The 23217-nt window shown below is 41.2% G+C and overlaps 1 long non-coding RNA gene across 2 annotated transcripts in view; it reads right to left on the bottom strand.

The window, feature by feature from the left end:
- Gm31955 overlaps positions 1-23217 on the bottom strand; it is a 62391-nt gene that overhangs the window by 6192 nt on the left and 32982 nt on the right. Inside the window, exon 1 of one of the 2 annotated variants that reach the window (XR_373400.2) lies at positions 18394-18523. The exons of the other annotated variant lie outside the window; for it this stretch is intronic. This is a non-coding gene — a long non-coding RNA (predicted gene, 31955). Of the gene's footprint in view, positions 1-18393; positions 18524-23217 lie in introns of those variants that run through there. 2 annotated transcript variants of the gene reach the window in all.

The following is a 23217-nucleotide window of genomic DNA, read 5'->3' as shown; positions in this document are numbered from 1 at the left end:
CGCATGATAGATGAGTCTGCCCAAGTACTGTCTTTCAATATACAAAACTCACTAAAATGTTTAATTACATTTATGTATACAGGTGCGTGGCAGGTGTGGCACAGCACTGGTGTGTAGGTCAAAGGACAACCTGTAGGAGTCAGGTCCCTCCTCCCACCAAGGTCAAACTCAGGTGATCAGGCTGAGCAGCAAGCACCTTTACCCCCAGAGCCTTGTGGGCAGCCTAGAAGCATTCATTTATGAGCTGCTATGCCATGCCTCTCAGCTATGCTTGCTTCTGGAAATACAAACTTGGATCCAGTCTCAAAGAGCTCAACCTTTGGATTAAAGTTAAGGATGCTGACAGACACAATACTAAGTGCTATCATATGGGCATTGATTGAAGAAGCAATCATTAACTTTACATATATCAATAGCTACCTGTTCAAATCAAATTTTCAAATTACAAAAGTAGCACATGTCAATTCTCAAAAATTTAGATAGTATGGAAAAGCATTTCTTCACTGATTTAAAAAAAATTCATTTAAAAATATTAAACACCTTGACTCGATTTGCTGTTAACACAGGCTACTTACATAGTAAAGGGACATTTGTTTGGGTAGGTTTTGGAGGTTCAGAGTTCAAAATGGGAGCAGCATGGATTGCTCACTGCTGATGGCTGTGGATGGAGCCACACAGTCATGAGGTGTGAGAAGGAGCAAACAGGAACACCTAAAAGGCAAGGCAGGGTGGAGAGGCTGACTAGAGCCCTGCAAATACGCTGAGAGGGCACACCTCCAATGGCCTTCCACTGGACTGGACTTCTACAGTTACCTGCTACCCTAAGCACACAACTGCTACCTATGAACCAAAGACACTCAACAACCAAGTCTTAGCATATGCTTAAGGAGCAGGACCCTGACCTCCATTTTGTATTCCACCAATACCAACTAACTAATACAGCACTGTTCATGGGAAATAAATGGTACAGAGCCCTGGACCACTCACTGATTTTTCTTCCAACCATTTATGTATGTGTGCCCTGCTAATAGTTCTCCCATAATGTAAAGACAATAAGAACTATTTTATAGGCTATATGAGCTCAGAAAACGCCAAACAACTTGACCATAAGACCATTCCTGTACTCATAAAGACACTCTGCTCTAAAGCCTTGATTTTCTTTAACTTCATATTTGCCAACATTGCTAAGAAGTCAAATATATATTAACCAGTTTACAGAGGATTAATGGTAGCTGTGAGCCTTCACTCTTGAAGCTTAGGTACAGAGCACTTGGTGTTGAAGATTACAAGATACAGGGTGATGTGTGAGTCTTATACTCACAGATATCTGGGCCTATGTGCAGTTGTCTACTTATTCTGAAATCCCAATATCTTTATAAGAAAGGTTTATTCCTTGCCTAGAGAAGGGGATCTTACTCAAGAACCAGGGTAGAGGCTCTGTCAGGTTGTGGTTGCACCAACTCTCTCGAAGAGCAAGAAAAAATAGATTACCACCTCTGCCCATACCAGGGCTGATTTTGCTCAGTTTTCATTGGCCAGAGACCAATGGTCTTCCCGCACTCACTGATAAGTGGATATTAGCCCTGAAACATAGAACACCCAAGATACAAGTTGCAAAACACAAGAAAATCAAGAAGAGGGAAGACCAATGGGTGGATACTTCGTTCCTCCTTAGAATAGGGAACAAAATACCCATGAAAGGAGTTACAGAGACAAAGTTTGGAGCTAAGACAAAAGGATGGACTATCCAGAGACTACCCAACACGGGGATCCATCCCATAATCAGCCACCAAACCCAGACACTATTGCATATGCCAGCAATATTTTGATGAAGGGACCCTGGTATAGCTGTCTCGTATGAGGCTATGCCAGTGCCTGCCAAATACAGAAGTGGATGCTCACAGTCATCTATAAGATGGAACACAGGGCCTCCAATGGAGAAGCTAGAGAAAGCACCAAAGGAGCTGAAGGGGTCTGCAACCCTATAGGTGGAACAACAATATGAACTAACCAGTACCCCTAGAGCTCATGTCTCTATCTGCATATGTAGCAGAAGATGGCCTAGTTGGCCATCACTGGGAAGAGAGGCCCCTTGGTATTGCAAACTTTATATGCCCCAGTACAGGGGAAAGCCAGGGCCAAGAAGCGGGAGTGGATGGGTAGGGGAGGAGGGTGGGAGGAGGGTATAGGGAATTTTCAGGATAGCATTTGAAATTTGAAATGTATATAAAGAAAATATCTAATAAAAATGTGCTAAAAAATAAAATAAAAATTAAAAACAGAAAAAAAAAGAAAATGGAAAACTAACGGAGTAGGAGTAGTTAGTACCACCAGATCTCCTTTAAACCGTGTATTGCTAACACTAAACTTTAAACAAAATTTTTAATATTTACTTATCAATTTATTATCTATTTACTATATGCATGCACACACACACCATGTACATATAGATCTTGAGCTGTGACTTATATGTGGAGGTGAGAGAACAACTTCCAAGTCTTTAGGAACCCATTTTCTCCTTCCATCATGGAGATCTCTGGGATCAAACTCAGGTCATTAGGGTTGGCAACAAGTGCCTTTACCTGCTGAGCCATCTTCTGGGCTCTTGACGTAAAGCTTAGTACCATCCAAAATAAAATCAAAATGATCCAAATTCCCTAATTATACTGATTTTCTAATCCTTTAACATGAGTAGTTGTATGTGCAACTGTACTTTGGGAAGCTATGCCTTACACATAAATACAGTTTATAGCTTCTTATTTTTCACAACATGTATTTGAGAGAGAAAAATTACTACAAAGAGAAAATATAATAACAAACCCTCATTTCTTTTCACTACTAGTTCCAATATGGATTTTTCTGACTAAATAGTATGCCTGAGATTTAACAGTGTATGCCTCTGGCTTTTAGAATTCTAAGGGTTTATTTCTTTTGCTTGTCTGGATTTGCTTGCTTGCCTAGCTTGTCTGCAATTTCAGTGGTTTAGAGAGCAGAATTCACTATTTGTACATGTAATGCTGTGTATTTGTTGCTGGTTTGTGTGAAGGGACTCAGAGATGTGCCATTCAGCTTCCTGACACAGCCATTCCTCAGGCCACATCTTTGGGCAAGGACATACAGGGAGAGAGGGGTCAGGAGTGAGAGTTTCTGTTCACCCTAACCTAGAAGGAGGGTGGGAAATGTAGTTGGTGTATTGTGAGAAAAGGAGACAGACGGGTCTGGTAGCACTCTCTGCCACTATATGTATACACACACACACACACACACACACACACACACACACACACACACACACAAGGACACTGGGGAGAGGAGGAGAGGGATAACAAACAAGTTTTTGTGTTAGGAAACAGAAATGCAGTGTCTACTGTGTTGTTCCATTTTCTCATTTGTATCTATATGTTGTTTCTCCAAAAGTTTGTTTTAATTTTGAAATCAGTTTCCTAAAATGTTTTACAGAGATATATCTGATAATATTACCAGCATTGGAGTCTTGGTTAGGTAAGCATTTTGGATTCTTGGTCTTACTGAAGTAATTGAAGTCAAGACCCATAGAGATTTACAATGTAGCAAGGAAACTTTACTCAAAAGTGTTTCAATAGCACAGATCAGAGGAAAATGAACTGTTAAGAACTACAATGGACCAATTGGGTGAGGGTGCTCAAGGGTCCTGACTATTGTTCATGGTGTCCAGGAGAAAGAGGGGCTTAGTTCCCAAGGGGCACAGGATGGGTAGTTCTCTACTTTGATTGACAGACTTGAATTAGATAAGCTTTTGATCACTGCACATGTCCGTTCCCGAAATGCATCTCATTATAATAGTATGCATGCCAATTAGGCATAGGCATAATATAGTGCAGGTATCTGCCATACAAACTCACTTGGATGACAGAGTTTCCCTCATTGTGCATGTATTCAAAATCCGTCTAGGCCATATTGACCCATCTCTCTTGCCTTCAAGGTGTGCCCCAATACATGTTTGGATAGAAATGGGGCATTATGTGATAGTTACTAGGGAAAGTAACTTATTTTCATTGCTTAAAGCAGGTATATGCTCAACCTGAGGCAAGTAGGAGTCTTAGTTTAACAAAATGTTGCTAGGTGCATTGTTCAGGGCCGAGTGTGTACACAGGCCAAGACAAGTGGAAATCCTAGGTTTCCATTCCATTTTCTTTGCTTGCCTCTATCAACAACACTCAGCTGGTCAGAATAGAAACTGATAAAAAAAAACCAAAAACTTTCAAGAGCCAGGTATGATAGATTATGACATCAACCTCTCACTTGAAACATGGGCCTGGAGAATCAGAAAAGTTTAATGTCGTCCTCAGCTACACAAGGAACTCAAGGCCAGTGTGGGATACATGAGATCTTATCTGAGTAAACAAATAAATAAAGCAAAACAGCAAAATCTTTGAAAGAAGTATAGTAAATTCCATACTGTTGTTGTAAAATTTTATCTCAGGGAAATAAGAACCTAGCATAAACAGCTGTGTGCACAACCATATTTACTGCATCATTGTTCATAATGGTGCGTACTTTCATGACACAAATATTCATCATCTAGAGATACACTAATGATGTTACGTCTAGCAACATATCATGCAACTGTGAGCAACAGGGTCTATATAGTAAGACCAAATGCCATCCCTTACATACTGAGTTGAAATAGTTTACAAGCCATCCTTTCGTCACATCTCCAAATTTTGTCTCTGTAACTCCTTCCATGGGTGTTTTGTTCCCATTTCTAAGAAAGGGTAAAGTGTCCACACTTTGGTCTTCCTTCTTCTTGAATTTCATGCGTTTGGCAAGTTGTATCTTATATCTTGGGTATCCTAAGTTTCTGGGCTAATATCCACTTATCAGTGAGTACATATTGTGCGAGTTCCTTTGTGATTGGGTTACCTCACTCAGGATGATACCCTCCAGGTCCATCCATTTGCCTCGGAATTTCATAAATTCGTTTTTTTTAATAGCTGAGTAGTATTCCATTGTGTAAATGTATCACATTTTCTGTATCCATTCCTCTGTTGAGGGGCATCTGGGTTCTTTCCAGCTTCTGGCTATTATAAACAAGGCTGCTAGTGATTGCCATATGCAGGGATCCATCCCATAATCAGCTTCCAAATGCTGACACCATTGCATACACTAGCAAGATTTTGCTGAAAGGACCCAGATATAGCTCTCTCTTGTGAGACTATGCCGGGGCCTAGCAAACACAGAAGTGGATGATCACAGTCAGCTATTGGATGGGTCACATGGCCCCCAATGGAGGAGCTAGAGAAATTACCCAAGGAGCTAAAGGGAACTGCAACCCTATAGGTGGAACAACAATATGAACTAACCAGTACCCCGGAGCTCTTGTCTCTAGCTGCATATGTATCAAAAGATGGCCTAGTGGGCCATCACTGCAAAGAGAGGCCCATTGGACTTGCAAACTTTATATGCCCCAGTACAGGGGAACGCCAGGGCCAAAAAGGGGGAGTGGGTGGGTAGGGGATTGGGGGGGGTGGGTATGGGGGACCTTTGGGATATCATTGAAAATGTAAATGAGGAAAATACCTAATAAAAAAAAAAGAAATAGTTTACAAGCTCTTTGTTAACAATATGCTTTCAGATTTTCTTGAGACTGGATCTCATATAGCCCAGGCAGGCCTCAAAGTTGCTACATAATCACGAGTGACCTTGACCTCCAGACCCTCTTGCCTCCATTTCCAGAGTGTTGGAATTACACCACACCAAACACTCCTTTGGATTTCTCAAAAACTAATTATATATGAATCTATACTATATAAATATGAAATATATTTGCATTATTTCATGTCCAAATTTTTCTGGGCATTTCAGCAGAATACTTCTGTTGCATGTTTTCTATATAAACTAGTGTTATCTGTCTAAAAATAAGATTTTTATGATTATAAAAATATCTCATATTTAAAAACACTAAGTTTTAATCCATACATCAAACAAAAACAAAATCCAGAAATCCTGCCTGGTTACTCACACTGGCTTAAGATAACAAGCAATGAACTGTCTTCCATGGTCATTGCCTGAACCTCTAAAGGAGTCCAGAGTGTGCTATTGAGAGAAATGCCCCTGCCTCTGCTCCAAATTTCCATCATTTGGAAAGGCCATGGTTCACTCCTCACTGCCCTTCCTATGCCAATGGTTGGCTCTCTTTCCTTTGAATAGGAAACCTGCAGAGCAAAGATGTGCTATTCTTGTGTAGGTGGGCATGAGATTTATATAAAATCATGTAAAAATCCTTTCTTAGATGCCCCACGTCAAGCCTTAAATCTGTGTCATACCTGGGAGGAGGCATGAGCTTCTGCCTTTTCTTTTACTTAATTTTCTCCAGAAAAAGTCAGCGTGCTGTCAAGGGAGCTGTCAGCTCTTAAGTTCACTATTCTTCTTGGAGTCATCCATGCATGATGCTTACAGAAGTTATGTTATTTTCAAAGACAAAACACTGTTTCTACTGTGGTTGAACTCAAAGTGCAATGAAGAGCCAGATGTGACAATTTCCTCTAAAAACTACCATGATGTATTTTGAATAACCTGTAATGTGCATTTATAGCAGTTGAAAGATGGGGAAAGCTGTCATCTTCAATAGTCATAGTGACAAGAGGAACTACAAAAGGTCACTTGGCAAAAATCACACATCCTCAAATGTATCAGTATTTGTTTAGCTGTTATTCTCACCTATAAGCTAATTAAAATCATATAGCCTTCCAAAGTTGTTGCTTACAGTCAAAATCCAAAGCCAGTCTTGGTTTTCTAGGGGAAAAAGGCCAAAATGTATACTTTTCAGAAAATTATGAAATTCAGAGAAACACAATATAAAGGGAGCATCAAGTATTTACTGAATTATAGCACCTAGGACTGGCCTTGGAACTTCTTGAATTTTCAAAGGCAGCAGCAGAGTACAAGAAAGGCTGACAGCCATCTATAGTTCATTCCAATATTGTTGACTAAGAGAAAATTGAGTTTTCTTTCCTAACAGACAATACAAGGGCAGCCCTCATAATCACTTGGGATTTTAAGCTAGGATATTAGTCCCTTGGGAAATAGAGTGAATATGAAGAGGTTTCAGGTGGAGGAGAGAGGGTCGTTCCAAGGCCAGGTGCCTCCCTCGTGATTTCCTGGCAGCCTCCAGTGGCATATTCTGGTAAGCAACCACATTGCTCAGGTATAGCCTCTGTCATCAGAAACACCACCAAGGTCAGTGCTGATGTAAGAGTCTTCCAAGGTGGCCGTGTTCATACCTCAGCCTACTGCTCTGTTTCTTTCCTCAGAGTGGCCACTTTGAGTGCGGGCCATTTGCTCCTGACTCACACCATTCCCAGCCAGTCACATCTGCCACTCTAACCTTGGTAAAGGACCTTGAGCTATTCTGAGATTTCCATTCCAAACACAGCCCTGGGCTGTCTGCCAGGCAGCATGGTGCTTTTCCATAGCAGTACAGATATGAGATAGATTCACAACAGCCAGCAGGAAGTACTTAAAAAGAGCTTATGCTCTTCTGAGAAAACCTACTGGGAGTAGTCTTGGGATCGGTGGGAGGGGCTAAAATGGTGGGTGGGGCTAGCGTAGTTATAAAGAACCAATGAATACAAGTTCATGTCTGACAGCCACAGTCTGGCACAGACGAAAGGATAGAATGACCTGGATCTGATAAAGACGCTGTAATGAAATGTGTTTTTTAAGCATCTGCTCATCTCATTCATCCTTCTAGGTGCCTTCCCATCTCTCCCTTCCACATAACTCTTAGCCTTCAGCATGCCCGCCTTTCTGAGTCTCCCACATCCGGGAGCTCATCAGTGACTCTATTTACATGTCCTGAACCCTTTCACTGTTAAATTACCAGTTTAAAATATCAGTTACCCGTGAGATGTCTTGCAGGTGTTCTGCTCTTTGCTTCCTTTTATTTTTTAAACATGCCTTTCTATAGATGGACTTTTTTTTTTTTTTTTTTTTTTTTGGCTAACCTCTTTAGCTATGTTATAATCTGTGGGTAGTTGACCCTGATCACAGCTTACCTCAGACATATCTATATCTGAATTACAGGACTGCCTCTATCAAGAGGTATGTAACTCCTGAAATTTATCTGGGTGTTTTTGTTTAGGTACCTGAATTATACTTAGAGTGAATGTGCATTTGTATGTGTGTGGGGTTGGGGGGAGGGTCAACCTTGTGGGTTAAAAAGCAATGTGCCACAGGTTCCTGTGATTTCTTGAAGAGTCCTGATCTGCTGCACTTGGCATTAGATTTAAGATGGCTGCCAGCACACTAGGAAGACAGCAAAAAGGGGTGGTGGTGAGGGCAATGGCTGCTTCCATGGTCTCCATGGAAGTCCTCATGAGTAACAGTACTCCCACAACTCCTCCTGAGTTACCTCATCATCTGAGTTACCTCATCAGGCAGGGCTTTCATTGGGGCATAGTGACAGTGTGTCAAGATACGTTTAGCCAAGAGTTTGAGACTTGGGATTGGCCCAAAAGCTGTATATAAACTTATGTGCTGGGCAAAAAACTTAGATCTGCACTTGATGCTGGTCTCTGGAGTCAGATATCCCAGGATTTGTTACCTGACTCCATCAACTATCACCCTCCCTATCCTTGGTCCTGTTCTCGTGTGTGTGTGTGTGTGTGTGTGTGTGTGTGTGTGTGTGTGTGTGTGTGTGTTGTCTCAGCCAATAGCTTGTTATAAAGTATGGAGAGGAGATGAGGAAGAGGTCATCTGGGGACATGTAGAAGAAGAGAGAGAGGGGGCAGGGTGCTGAATAGTACTCATATAGGCTCATACCTGGCAGGTGGCTAAGCAAGCTATTTCTAGGTAACTATTGGGCAGAACCTAGAAAAATTGCTAACAATAGGATTATATGCTTAGTTTTTTTATTTCTTTTTTACTGTATAAAGTACCTATAACCTACAAGTTTCCACTTATAACCATTTTTAAGTCTACGATTCAGTGACATCAACTGTATACAATTATACTGTTGTTGGACAAACAACAATCAAGATCTGGCACTCAAGCTTTTTGTCATCTAACAGAAACTGTAAAGACACAAAGCAATAACTCCCCAATTGTCCTCTAGTCCTCAGCTGTAGAGAATGGGTGAAGTCCTGAGTGAATGTGTTTTGTTGACATAATGTAGCCGTATCAAGGACACCAATACCTTAGACTCATGAGAATGACAAGGTCTTCACCCGGCCCCAATATGGATACTGACAGTCAACATTTAGCTAAAAACAGTACATGCAAAAAGATACTGACCCTTCGTCCTGGATGACTGCTTGATTGCATGCCCCTAAGACTGCTTACCACTGAGACTGCCTAACCTGTCTCTTCATTCATGCCATATAAAGTAGACTCACTAAGTATCCAGCTGCTGCCGAGTCTCTATCCAAGTGCACGACTACAGAATCCCAACTTTATTTTACTTGTTTCTGACTTTCTTAATCTCCCCCTACTCCCAGTCAGATTTCAGGGCTCAGCTTGTGGGCCAAGGCACCTGATGACCTCTAACTTGCTGTATGCCTATTCTTTATGAATTGGCCTATTCTAGACACTCCATATAAGTAGAGTAACGCAATTTTTGTCTTTTTGTGTCTAGCTTATTTCACTAATGGTTCATCCATGTTGTAGGGCATATCAAAACTTCCTCTTATGACTGAAATAACAGTCTGTTGTATATATGCAATGCTCCTCAATTTACAGTGGAGTACGATCCCAGGAAGAGAATGATGTATTGAAAATACTGTAAGTCAAGTCAGATGTAGTGGCACACACGTCCACGATTCTAGCAATTCTCAGAAGGATTAAGAGTCCAAGGATAGCTTTCTACTACATGGCATGGTTGAGAAAAGCGTAGGAATCATAAGACCCCCCCCCCTCCTCCTATGTTAAAAAGAAAATAATATGTCAAAAGAGTATTAAATTCATCTATCTCAGTTAGGGTTTCTATTGCTGTGATTAAACACCACGACTAAAGCAACTTGTTTCCTTGGTTTATATTTCCATATCATTGTTCATCAATGAAGGAAAGATAAGAACTCAAATAGGGCAGGGACACGGAGGCAGGAGCTGAGACAGTGGCCACGGAGGGGCACTGCTTACAGGCTTACTCTCCATAGGTTGCTCAGGCTGCTTTTTTATAGAACCCAGGATCACCAGCCCAGGGATGGCACCATCCACAATGGACTGGGAACTTCCACATCAGTAACTAATTAAGAAAATGCCCTATAGGTTTGCATACAGCCAGATCTTATGGAAGCGTTTACTTAATTGGGGTTCTTTCCTCTTTACCTTGTGTCAAGATGACATAAAACTATCCAGTACAATTGACCCCATGTCAGCTTGACACACAAACACATCACTGTTAAGCCACAAGCTTTCCTTTCTTTTTATCCTCAAGACAACACATAGCAACACCACAATATAAACATTTTATAAACTTAAAAGGCCCCATGGTCTTTACAAATTCAATTTCCTTAAAAATCTAAAGTCTGGGAGGCAGAGGCAGGTAGATTTCTGAGTTCAAGGCCAGCCTGGTCTACAAAATGAGTTCCAGGACAGCCAGAGCTATTCAGAGAAACCCTGTCTCAAAAATACCAAAAAAAAAAAAAAATCTAAAGTCTTCTTGAAACCTAAAATCTCTTTTAAAATTCAGTCTCTCAAAATGATGGAAATGGAAAACCTTAGAAAAGAGGTCAGGAGTTACAGATGTAAGCATCAACAACAGAACACAAGAGATAGAAGACAGAATCTCAAGCATAGAAGATAACTTAGAAGATATTGACACAACAGTTAAAGAAAATACAAAACATAAAAAACTCCTAACCCAAAACATCCAGGAAATCCAGGACACAATACAAAAAACCAAACATAAGAATAATGCAAATAGAAAGAGAGCAAGGGTACAAGGAAAAAAAAAGAGCTCAAAGTACAAGAAAACTTCTTCAACAAAATCACAGAAGAAAACTTTCCCAAACTAAAGAAAGAGATGTCCATAGATATACAAGAAGCCTATAGAACTCCAAATGGAATGGACCAGGAAAAAAAATCTTCTCATCACATAATAATCAAAACACTAAATTCACAAAACAAAGAACAAATATTAAAAGCTGTAAGAAGAAAGGCCAAGTAATATATAAAAGCAGACCATCAGAATTAGTCCAAAATTCTCAACAGAGACCCTAAAAGCTCGAAGAGCCTGGACAGAGGTCATGTAGACACTAAGAAAACACCCTGCAAAACTCTCAATCATCATAGATGGAGAAAGCAAGATATTCCGTGACAAAAAATTAAACAATATCTATCTATCCATCCCTACAGAGGATTCTAGAAGGAAAACACCAACACCAAAGAAAAAACAAGAAATTAATCATCTCAGAACAAAACCAAAAGGAGAGAATCACGTACATATAATACTACCTACAACAACAAACATAACAGGAACTAACAGTCATCTGTCTTTACTGTCTCTTAATATCAACAGACTCAATTCCTCAATAAAAAGACATAAGCTAATAGACTGGATACAGAAGCAGGATACAGCATTTCGCTGCATACAAGAAACACACATCAGATTAAAGGGCTGGAAAAAGTCTTCCAAGCAAATGGTCCCAAGAAACAAGTGAGAGTCACCATCCTAATATTCAATAAAATAAACTTTAAACTAAAAGTTATCAAAAAAAAAAAAGATGGGGAAGGACACTTCATATTCATCAAATGAAAAATCCACCAAGAGAAAGTCTCAATTCTGAACATTATGCCTCAGTGCAAGAGCACCCACATTCATAAAAGAAACTTTACTAAAGCTCAAAACACACATTAAACCCAACACAATAATAGTGGGAGACTTCAACACCCTATTCTCACCAATGGACAGATCATGGAAACAGAAACTAAACAGAGACACAGTAAAGCTAACCGAGGTTATGAACCAACTGGATTTAACATATCTATAGAACATTTTATCCTAAAACAAAAGACTATACTTCTTCTCAGCACCTCAGGGTACTTTCTGCAAAATTGACCATATAATTGGTCACAAAACCAGCATGGATGGATACATGAAGATTAAAATAATCCCATGCATCCTATCAGATCATCACTGAATAAGGTTAATCTTCAATAACAACAAAAACAAAAGAAAACCCATATATCCATAGAAAGTGAACAACTCTCTACTCAATTATAACTTGGTCAAGGAAAAAAGAGAGAAAGAGAGTGAGAGGAAGGACGGAAGGAAGGAAGGAAGGAAGGAAGGAAGGAAGGAAGGAAGGAAGGAAGGAAGGAAGGAAGGAAGGAAGGAAATACTTCTGGGAATTCAATGAAAAGGTTGACACAGCATACCCAAACTTATGGGACACAATAAAAGATGTGCTAAGAAGAAAATTCATAGCACTAAGAGCCTTTGTAAAGAAATTGGAGAGATCCTACCTAGCAACTTAATGACACACCTGAAAGCCGTATACCAAAAAGAAACAAACATACCCAAGAGGAGTAGACAACAGGAAATAATCAGGCAACAGGAAACAAAGGAGGGGGGATCAATCAAATAGAAACAAAGAGAAAGATACAAAGAATCAACAAAATCAGAAGCTGGTTCTTTGAGAAAATCAACAAGATAGATAAACCCCTAGCCAAACTAACTAAAGGGCACAGAGATAGTATCCAAATTAACAAAATCAGAAATTAAAAAGCCGACATAACAACAGAAGAAGAATTTCAAAAAATCATCAGATCCTACTTAAAAAGTCTATACTCAACAAAACTGGACAATGTAGATGAAGTGGATGATTTTCTAGACAGATGCCACATACCAAAGTTCAATCAAGAGCAGGTAAACTAAACAGGCCCATATCCCCTAAGGAAATATAAAAAGCCATTAAAAACCTCCCAACCAAAAAAATAAGCCCAGGGCCAGATGGCTTTAGTGCGGAATTCTGCAAGACCTTCAGAGAAGAGCTAATACTAATACTCCTCAAACTATTCCATAAAATAAAAACAGAAGGAACACTATTTCATTCTATGAAGTCACAATTACTCTGATACCTGAACTACATCAAAGTCATCATTCACCACAATCAAGTAGACTTCATCCCAGTGATGCAAGATTGGTTCGATATAAGAAAATCTATTAACAGAATCCACTATATAAACAAACTCAAAGAAAAAAAATCATATGATCATCTCATTAGATGCTGAAGAAGTATTGGACAAGGCCATTCTCTGCTACATATGCGGCTGGAGCCACTGGTTCCTTTGGTTGGTGGTTTAGTCCCTGGGAGCTCTGGGGCATCTGGTTGGTTGATATTGTTCTTTCTATGGGTTGCAAGCCCCTTCAGCTCCTAAGTGAAACATATTTTTAAATGATGGAAGACAAGACAATCTCCCATGAAAATGACATCTGAAATAATCTTTAAAATTGGACATTTTTGCAATAAATAATTTGATCTATATATGTATAATTACATATTACTTACACTCAAAAAGCAAAACCTTAATATCTGACAATATCTGTAGAGTTTTAAACACCACGCTAAGTGGCATAAGCTATTCACCAAAAGGAAGACATTGCATGATCTCATTTATATATGGAAATTAAAATAGACACAAACATAGGAGTGGGCACTGCAATGACTATTATGGATCTGGATAGGTAGAAATGAGGAGTTGCTTTTCAAGGAGAGAAACATTAGTTATTGACTGGGCGTCTATTCAATGGAAAGAGTTTCCCTAGTATGTTCCAAGTCCTGGGTACAGTTCCCAGCACTCCAAGAAAATAAATGAAAATGAATAAATAATCTGATAAAATAAGTTTCAGTTTTGTAAAATGAAAAAAAAAAAAACAACTAGAATGTTGCTCTACAATATTGTGCCTAAAACTAACAATACTGATTTAAAATTTTTATTCTTAAAAGTATTAATTATTGGCCAAGAGGTGGTGGTACACACCTTTAATCCCAGCATTTGGAAGGCAGAGAAAAGTGAATCTCTGAGCTTGAGGACAACCTGTGTTGTGGATAGCCCTGGTGTTGCTCATATTTTGATGCTAATTCTGCCTTCCCAGGAGGGTTTGACTGACCAGGAGTGAATCAGGTACACAGGTGACTTCTTGTGAACCTTTCCCCACCTTAACTTGTAAAATAAAGGCTAGAGTCAGTGATTGGGCAGTGGAAGGGAAGGTGGAGCTGAAAAGTTGAAGAGAGAAGGAGGAGAGGAGAGAAGGGAGGATGAGGAGGAGAAGGAAGGAAGATAGAAGAAGGAAAAGATGATCCAGATTTCACATGGCTTTAAACAGCCACGGGTAGCTATGAATATCTTATAAGGGATGGTTAACTACAGGACTTTGTCGTATCTAGGTGGGCAATTCATATAATTATCAGTTGGCACTGAAATTATTGTATGGGCATCTTGTGAATTGAGAATGTATTGATATATAAATCAAATCTGACTAATTATAAACTTGTAGAGTTTTGATTTACTGGGTTAAGGGGATTTGTGACAACTAGCTGAAAGGGGTAGATGGCTGAGATGGTACAAGCAGTTTTGAGGCAGGGGAACCGGAGCTGGAAAGACTGCTGCATGGGGCTAGAGAGGCTGAGAGACTGCAGCAGAGAGTAGTTGGGTAGAGCACAGGATGGTGCTCTTATTTAATATTCCTTGCAACAGGGGGCAAACCAACGTGTTGGGCAAGAATCCACTAGAAATTTAAGATTACTAGCGTGAGAGTTAGAGTTTTATTTTCTAAGGGAGAGAAGATGGCACTGGGACGAGTCACAGGGACTCAAGCGTGGGAACCTTGAAACAAAGAATGAGGGCTCTGAGGTCCCCTGCTGTGGAAAAAGACAAGATGGCTGTCCTGAGTAAGAGAGCCAAAGAATGAGAGCTGCCTACATCTTGGGGCAGATACTGATTTAACTGTGAATTTATAATATTGGTATTATTTGTTTTTAGGATAGATTTATATACAGATTTTGTCTGAATCACACGCGAAATTCTGCCTGTGGTTTGGAAGTAGGATAGGGAAAATTAGTCACTGACTCAAAGTAGAGAGTAGGCAGTGATAATTACCTGCTATGAACAGGTATTAATTAATAATGTCTGTGGCTCCAGGTAGAGAGCTCAACAGATATTATAACATTTATTTATTAGTAAAATAAATGTCTGTGGGTCCAGGCAGAGAGCCTAACAGATAGATGGTATAACAGGATGGCTGCTGTAGGCAGAGAGCTTAACAAGTAAAAACTACCTGCTTCCTATAGACAGATATTAGTGAAAGTTTGAATTAATTGTTTTAAAGATGGTATAAAGATATATTATAGTGTCTTACAGGACACTCAAATTCTGTCTAACATGGGCTCCATGAGAATTTTGGGTTATTATCATGCATGGCAAAATAGAATGAATAGGCCATACAGTATTTTAGTTTATTTCATTTGTTTTGTATTGCTTTTAGTTTTCAAAATAGGTGTGATTTTGAGTTTTGTGGTTATATTATTCTTCTGGGAGAGAGGTCAAAATAAAGGTTTTTCTGGTTACTAGCTCAAGGATATGCTGATCTGGGAGAAAGGTTTTGTCTTTGTATTTTTAGAAAAGGTGATTAGTGTTCTGTACACCTCCCAGAGTAATATGGATCAGATATGATGAAGGGAGACCCCCTGAAGAACTAGATTATAGAGAATCAAACAAAAAATGTTACCTTGATGATACTAAAATTTTGTTTTGAGAATTGTATATTACAGAATATACAGCCTTGGTGAGTCTTCTCATCAAACATGCTGAACTGACCTGCTTAAACACCTGATGCCTTGAACTTTTAGCCAGATCCAGTCAGGACACAGACATCAGAGACATTAATAATCGTTGGCGTGGTCTTCTTAAAGCCAACCAACTCCTTCATTTCCCCTACCCTTCCCCTGCTTCAAAGATATCTCAAAGCCCATATTCAATCTCTTAAGGAGTTAAGGTCATTTCCAAAATGATACTCAGCAATTTTATCCACTGCCACTGATGCATCCCAAGGTCATGTGTATGAGTTTAGAGGCATCTGTATCTGGTATTCTCACAATACTTGTGGCTAGAGAAGCATTACCTTGGCTATGTGTCCATTCAGATCATGTCATTTAATGAAATGTAAACACTATATTTGTCTTAAATGCAAGCTACTTTTTTATTGTATTCTGAGGCAAAAGAGTTTATATTAAGAGCTTAACTGCTTGAAGGCTGATGTTAACAGAGCACCACTTATAACAGTCTCAAGATAGAAACAGCCAGTGTTTATGAACATAGGAATGAAGAAATTATATTAGCCCAAAAAGTACAGACTACCTAGGATCTAATCTACAGAACTCAAGAAAGTAAACAAGCCAAAGGGCCCAAATAAGGATGCTTCAATCCCACTTGAGAGGGAGGGAGGGAGGCAAGGGCATTGGTGGGAGAGGCAAAGAAAAGGGGAAAAGGGAACATGATCAGATATGAGGTGGGATGGGGGGATACAGGAGAGAAGCCTTGAGGACCAGCAGAATAAATGGAAATATTCAACCTCAATTAACCCTTCACTAGACTTTGCATGTAGACAACTTATCTCATTATAGAATTAAAAGCATTTATAAAGAGAAAAACTATGTCCTCATTTCCAAATGGCAATTCTTTAATATGCTATTTTTGAAGAATGTTTATTCAGTTAGAATCTCTCCAGGGTAAGAACCAGTAATGTTGGATCAGGGTTTACTCTGCCTTGCCACTGGCCCATGTCCACAGAACCCATCAGTCATTCTCTTACCTCTTGTTATAGGTCCTCCCAGTGCCTCAGAGGTAGCACTTAATTATTGATCCTAGTATTATCTCCAAGTCAGTGGTGTGTCTCAGGGACTCTTAGTCCCTGCAGCTGGGAAGTAAAGGGAAATTGCTATTTGCCTATTCTATTCCCTCCTCCTGTTTTTCCTCAATAATAGGCCCCATGTTTTGGAAGCGTACACTTAGGACAAATAAAGCTATACAGTGGCACTTCTGAATCCTTGTCTAGTAAGGGAAGCAAATGCTTTGAAATGGGAGATTTCAGGAAAGAGTTTCAAAAATGGAGCTGACAGTTGAAGATGCCTTTGTCCCATGAGGTCTGCCCTTTTTTCCCTTGCCTGGTTTTCCAGTGTGATGCTGGAGGCAGAGAAGTTGTGTAATGACAGAAACAAAGAGGGAAATGTTAGAATGCCACAGATTATTCCACCCTGGACTGCTGGTCACTACCTCCCTCTAAAATTGTTATTACACAAAAATTCCAAGTTGGTTTGGAGGGGTGTTCCTCTCCAGTAGCATCACTGGATACATGACTAATGCTACATCACTAATACACGACTAGGTTTAATGAGCTCTTTTAGGCCGTTTTTTTGTCAGAGGACTCTTGTATACTCTGTGTATACAAGTCTCTGAGTTAGCATTACAGAAAAATTCTGGATAGTGGTGCTGAATTAAATAAACAAATCCCACAGGCTAGTTTACTACCCACCCCACTACATTGCATTCCTGAATGAAAGACACAGAGAGAGACAGAGAGAGACAGAGACAGAGACAGAGAGAGACAGAGAGAGAGCCTTTATATTTTAATATGCCTTAAACAGCAAAATAGATGGGCCACTGCCTAGCCTCCATGTGGCTAATCCACCTCCGGCTGATATCTTGAGTTATCACTTACTAAATTTTATATTCTGCCTTGACTGCCCTGGATCCAGTTGGGTGGTCCTCTGGGTCACACTCTCCCAGCTTCTACATGGTGGCCATGCCTCCCTGTCCTCCATTCTTCTCCTGCATGGCATCTCTTCTTCTCCACACTCTCCCAGCATGGTGGATCTCCTTCCCCCTTCCTACTCTTTTCTCGGGCCCCAAGCCTAGGAATCCTAAAAGTCCCACCTCTGTCTGCCTTGCCCAGTCATTAGCTGCTGCCATCTTTATTTACCAACTGGGGGTAAGACCCCTCAGTGCCTTAAGTTTGGGCATGCGAACTATTGCAAGCAAACAATTTTGGGGACCCAAATGAACATCAGAATACAAGCAGCATTAGGCCAAACCCACTACACAGTGGTATAAATCTGACTCTCCCAACATATATCTATCCAAACAATAAAGAACAAGAAAATCAAATGAAACTATATGAAGCCCACAGTGTCCCAGAATACAGAGTTTCCAAAATTCAAACTAATTGTAAATAGGAAACTAAACAAGAGACCCCAGCAAATTCCTCCCACACTCCCACTGGGAGTCCCTGAGGGAAAGAAATCAACTGCTCTGAAATCGTGCCATCAACATAGGAAAGCAGAGCCACGGGAAACCAAGGACAAACCTAGAACCACAGCAGGGAGAAGAAGTTTGATAATACTGAGGACTACTTACTGTTGGTCTGCTGAGCAGGGCCATCATGAAAGGACAAGACGTTCCTGTGAAAAGTGTCAAGGGGAAAGCAGACGACCTCCAGGAACAAACACCACAGTGATTCAGGAAATGTATTTGAAAATCAGAAGAAAATCCTTTTTCAAGATAAAATGAAAGAAATCACCCTTTGATACACTGACAAAAGAGGACCCCAGCAGCAGCAGCAGCACCCCCAAAACCCCACCCTACTCAGAGTAGCAGAGATCAGTCCTCATCTGAACAAGAGCCCCAAAATAAAAGCAGAACAAATTCAGCAGAGAGGATTTTCTCCCCTAAATAATGGCAGCACAAAAGAGAATAGCAGCACCCCAAAGTGGATTACTGGTTCTCTAGACAGGCTTAGGGGTGTCCTAAAGACTCTCAATCCCAAATTCTGGGACTTCCTGTTGAAACAGAAACAAGGTGAGGAGAGATGAAATGAGAACTGATTGAACTCAGCAGCTAGGTAGAAGCGGGGAAATGAAAACCCCATCTTTATAAGATTTTAGAGAAAATGTTTTGAGGGGTTTGTTTGTTTGTTTGTTTATGCAGAGATGGAGAGGGAGAAGAGGGAAAGGAAGAGGAATAAATCCCCCTTAAAGATCCGTTCAGGTGATTCCTTCACAGAGCAGCTCGTTGGGATCGGATCTCATCTGTAAATGACCATTGGGCCATTCAGTAAGCTGTGCCTGCTGTTGTTGCTCTTAGCACCATTCTTGGCAGCTACTGGTTGAGAAAAGTAGGCATGGAAAAGGGAGATACCACGAGTAAACTGCCTAGAACAACAAACATCCTATGGTACACCTGAGCAAATGACTTTACCCTGTGGAGACAGTACTTACCAGTGAGCAGCGAGAAGGACAAGACAAAACACCCTAAATTCCTTTCTCCTCATTTATTTCAGAGTGTCTCCTGTAAATCCACCTTCTAGAATGTTCAGGATCTTAGCATTTTCCTCCAATGTCCTAGGCTTGGCTAAGGACAACTGAAGAGGCCCCAGCTCCTTTGACCCGACCACTGTCATCACTAGCAGGGATCCCTGGGTAGTCATCATGGTAAGTGGGCTGCCCACATCCTTCCTCTTGGACACAGGGGCTACTTACACAGTCCTGATGCTTTGCGAATCCACTTCCCCCTCTCATTTCCCTATTGTTGGGGTAGGAGGACAACCTTACCTTCCTCACCAGACCCCAGCACTTAGTTGCATGTTTTGGTGGTGTTCCTCTTACTCATTTCTTTTTGGTAGTGCTTATATGTTCTGTCCCCTTATTGGGAAGGGATCTTCTAGCTAAGTTGGGAGCCTCTATTTCCTTTGTTTCCCCCATTCGCCTAAACCCAAGCTCGCCAGCCGCTCCTCTGCTCCTTCTAGCCAGTCAACCTACTAATCATAACATGTTGATTCCTTTACCAGCTTCTCAGATAGGCCCACAAGTCGGGAATGTCCAGATCCTGACTTCTCAAATTCTATCTAAGGCTCTAGACATACCCTGGCATTTTCATATTCCCTACCACCTCAATCTCAGGTAAGGAAAAAAAAAAAAAGGTTAAAAGCCACTTTTGTCAAGCTGTCAAAGGAATTTCACCTCGATTGGGTAAAACTCCTACCTCTGGCTCTCTTCACTTCAGGCTACAAGCTCTCCCCAAGCAACCTCTCCTCATCTCACCCTTTGAACTCATGTATGGACGTCTGGTCCTAACTCCTGGTCTTTCTCCTAATTGCTCTCCCCTCCCTGACCATCTACTCGCTCCATTACTTTGCAACCTCCGCTAGCACCTACAGAACTTTGCTGACCACCATCTACCATGGCCACACACTATTCCCTGTTCACTGCCTGTCAACATTAGAAACCAAGTTCTTCTATCACCTCCAGACCATCAGCCCATACACAGGCCCTCACTCCTCTCTCCTAAGTGGCAGGGCCCTTTGAAGATGTTTCTTGTGACTCCTACAGCTGCCAAACTGGAGGGACTCTCTCATTGGGTTCACCTATCTCACCTCAAACCTTTCATCCCTCCACCTAACAATTTTTCCTACACGTTGATCCTAACAGGTCCGTGCTCTCTTAAACTCCAAAAGATGTTGAGAACTCCCACCTTGTCCCCAACCCCAGAAAATGAGCCTCCACTCCGGCAGATGTGCTCAATCCCACTGGATTAGACATGGACTTGTCATCCTCCCCCTGCTGTTCATTTCCATCCAGGGTAGCCCTTTTTTCTGGAGATTTGAGGTTCAAGAAACCCCCACTGATAAAACTCTTTCCAAATAGGGTCAGATGCCAGGAACCGATCCAAATTGCTGCCATCCCTGTATCTGTTATCCTATTTAAATATTATGATCTCTTTGCTTGCTTTCTCTTTGACCAGACAAAAGATGATTGTAAAAACAAATGGCCAGATAAATATGGGGCCTGCCCATATTGGTCTTGCCAAATACATATGCTAGGATTATGGACCAGTTGCTTCTATCACAATGCAAGATACTCACTCTTTTTCTACATACAAGACCCATGGAATCCCAGGTAGGAGACAGGAATTGTTGGTAAGCTCTACCATAAAAGCCAAGCTGTGTCCCCAGTAAGTACTATCTCATCCAGAGAAAATGTCTCAATTGCCCAACCTCTAGATATCAGAAAAGTAAAAGACGTAATCAAACACTCCTCAAAGGTCCTTATCTCCCCGACATCCCCCGTCATAAATGGCACTAACTTGTCATTTCACCTTTTGCTTCAGACCTTGACCTCGGTGTACCAACTCCTTAATGTCATCCAACCTGGTTGCTTTAAAGGTTGCTGGCTATGCATACCCCCTAGAACTATCTCACAATTGTCACTTACAGCCTCTCCAGGATACTGCCAAGTAACCTTACCTCACTTTTTGTCAGCTGCCCTGACTCCAATGTTGCCATGACTCCACACCTTCCCTCTCTCCCTCTTTTTGGCATGGCAAACTGTTTTAAGACCTCCAGGACATGTTCTGTAGGAATGAACGCTAAGCTCCCTAGACTGCAATAGAACCACAACCCTTGATACCTCATCTCCGCCTCAATGCCCTGCAGTCCAAAACACGTCAATTATTTGTGACACTCAGGTATGTTATCCCTTACCTGGTCAGGAGTGTGCACGTTGGTACTCCTTTTCCCTGAACTAGGAGTAATCCAGGGAAATGAGCTCCTAACAATCCCAGTTGTAGATTTGATAGCTGCCCAACATAAGAGGGCGGTTCAGGTCGTGCCACTCTTGGTCGCTACGGGAATAGCCATAGGTGCTGGTACTGGAATTGCAGGGATAACAACTTCCATAACTCAATATGATAAATTCACTTCCAAGCTTATCACCATTTTTTTTAAATGTCTGAAACCATGCTTACCATCCAGAAACAGACAGATTCTTTGGCAGTTGTGGTGCTTCAGAACCGACAGGGGCTAGATGTCCTAACTGCTAAAGAAGATGGTCTTTGCCGCCAAGAAGAATGCTGTTTCTACATCAACCAGTCTGGGATAGTGAGAAATAATATCCAGGGGCTACAAATGAGACATGCAGAATTTCAAGGAACATGAGGCCTCTGATTCCTGGATTTTCGAAAAGCCTACATGGAAGTAGATGCTCCATTTCGTAATGCCTTTTCTAGGCATCTTCCTGGCTTTATTATTTGCTCCCTGCCTCATTAATCTTGTTTCTACACTCCTTCAATGACAAATACAACAAAATTCTAACCAAACTATTAATCAGTTCCTGTTACAGGATTACCAGTGCTGTCCACAGAGGAGCCTAATGTGAACATTTACCAAGTGGACCCTGATGGTGAAAGTCAGCAGCTTAAGAGGTCCAATACCCCTTTCACCATCACCTTCCCCTCCCCCTTTTTTCTTCTCTTTATGATAAGAAGAAGGGAGGTACACTGGCATCAGGAACTGGCTTTACAGTCAGGAACTGGCTTTATGGTCGGTCACAGGTCATCTCCGAGTCCACTGATGATGGTGACATCACCCATAGGCAACCCATGCATCTGTTGTCATGGCAATCACCATATATTCCCAGAGTCCACCTGGCCCACCTGCCCACCTTTACCTGCATGTCCACTTGTGTGGTTACATCACAGCCCCAATAAAAGGCAGACCTCTCCTGACCTTCGATCTTTTTCCCTCTTCATCTTTGTCACCCCCTTTTGTTCTCCCCCACTCCCCCACCCCCACCCCCACCCCAAATAAACCTCTCTCCTGTGGAACTGTGCTGGCCTGGTGTGATCTGTCTGGACGAGCTGAGATTTTAACACAACACCTTTGTTCTCTTACCCTGCCTTTCTCTTCACCTATCTTCCCGGGTGGAAACTGGTTGTCACCCTGAGTCTAAAACTCAGTCACAGCAAGCTACCTGACCTTATTCTGTAACCTTGGAATTTTTTTTCCTATTCGATTTCCAAGGGAGCTTTCCACCAGCTGTCTTCTGCAACCCTGAAAACCTTGCAGCAGTTCACACATTCCCCTTGAGCTGTCTGCTCTTGGCTCCTGTTAGAATAGGCACTTCACATCTGCTTTCACTGAAAAGTACCAACTCCTCACTTGCATCTACAGTATAACAGAATGCAGGATAAAGCCTGGCACCTCTGCCTTGGTTCTGTATGTCTCCTGTGCTATGGGCATGAGAATGAGTTGGCGGGTAGCTAAAAGCCAGCCATCCTTTACCTGTCTCATTTCCCTTTGAACTTAAGGCAAAAAGGTCGATGGAAACTAAGGCATCTTACTGCCGTCCTTTACCAAAAGGCACCTAAATGTTGTCTGTTGGATTCTAGGACCAGCAAAGCCTTGCA

The sequence above is a fragment of the Mus musculus genome, chromosome 1 (assembly GCF_000001635.26).
Source record: "Mus musculus strain C57BL/6J chromosome 1, GRCm38.p6 C57BL/6J".
NCBI lineage: Eukaryota > Metazoa > Chordata > Mammalia > Rodentia > Muridae > Mus > Mus musculus.
The sequence above is the reverse complement of the archived record's forward strand: the minus strand, read 5'-3'. Positions and strand labels throughout refer to the sequence as shown.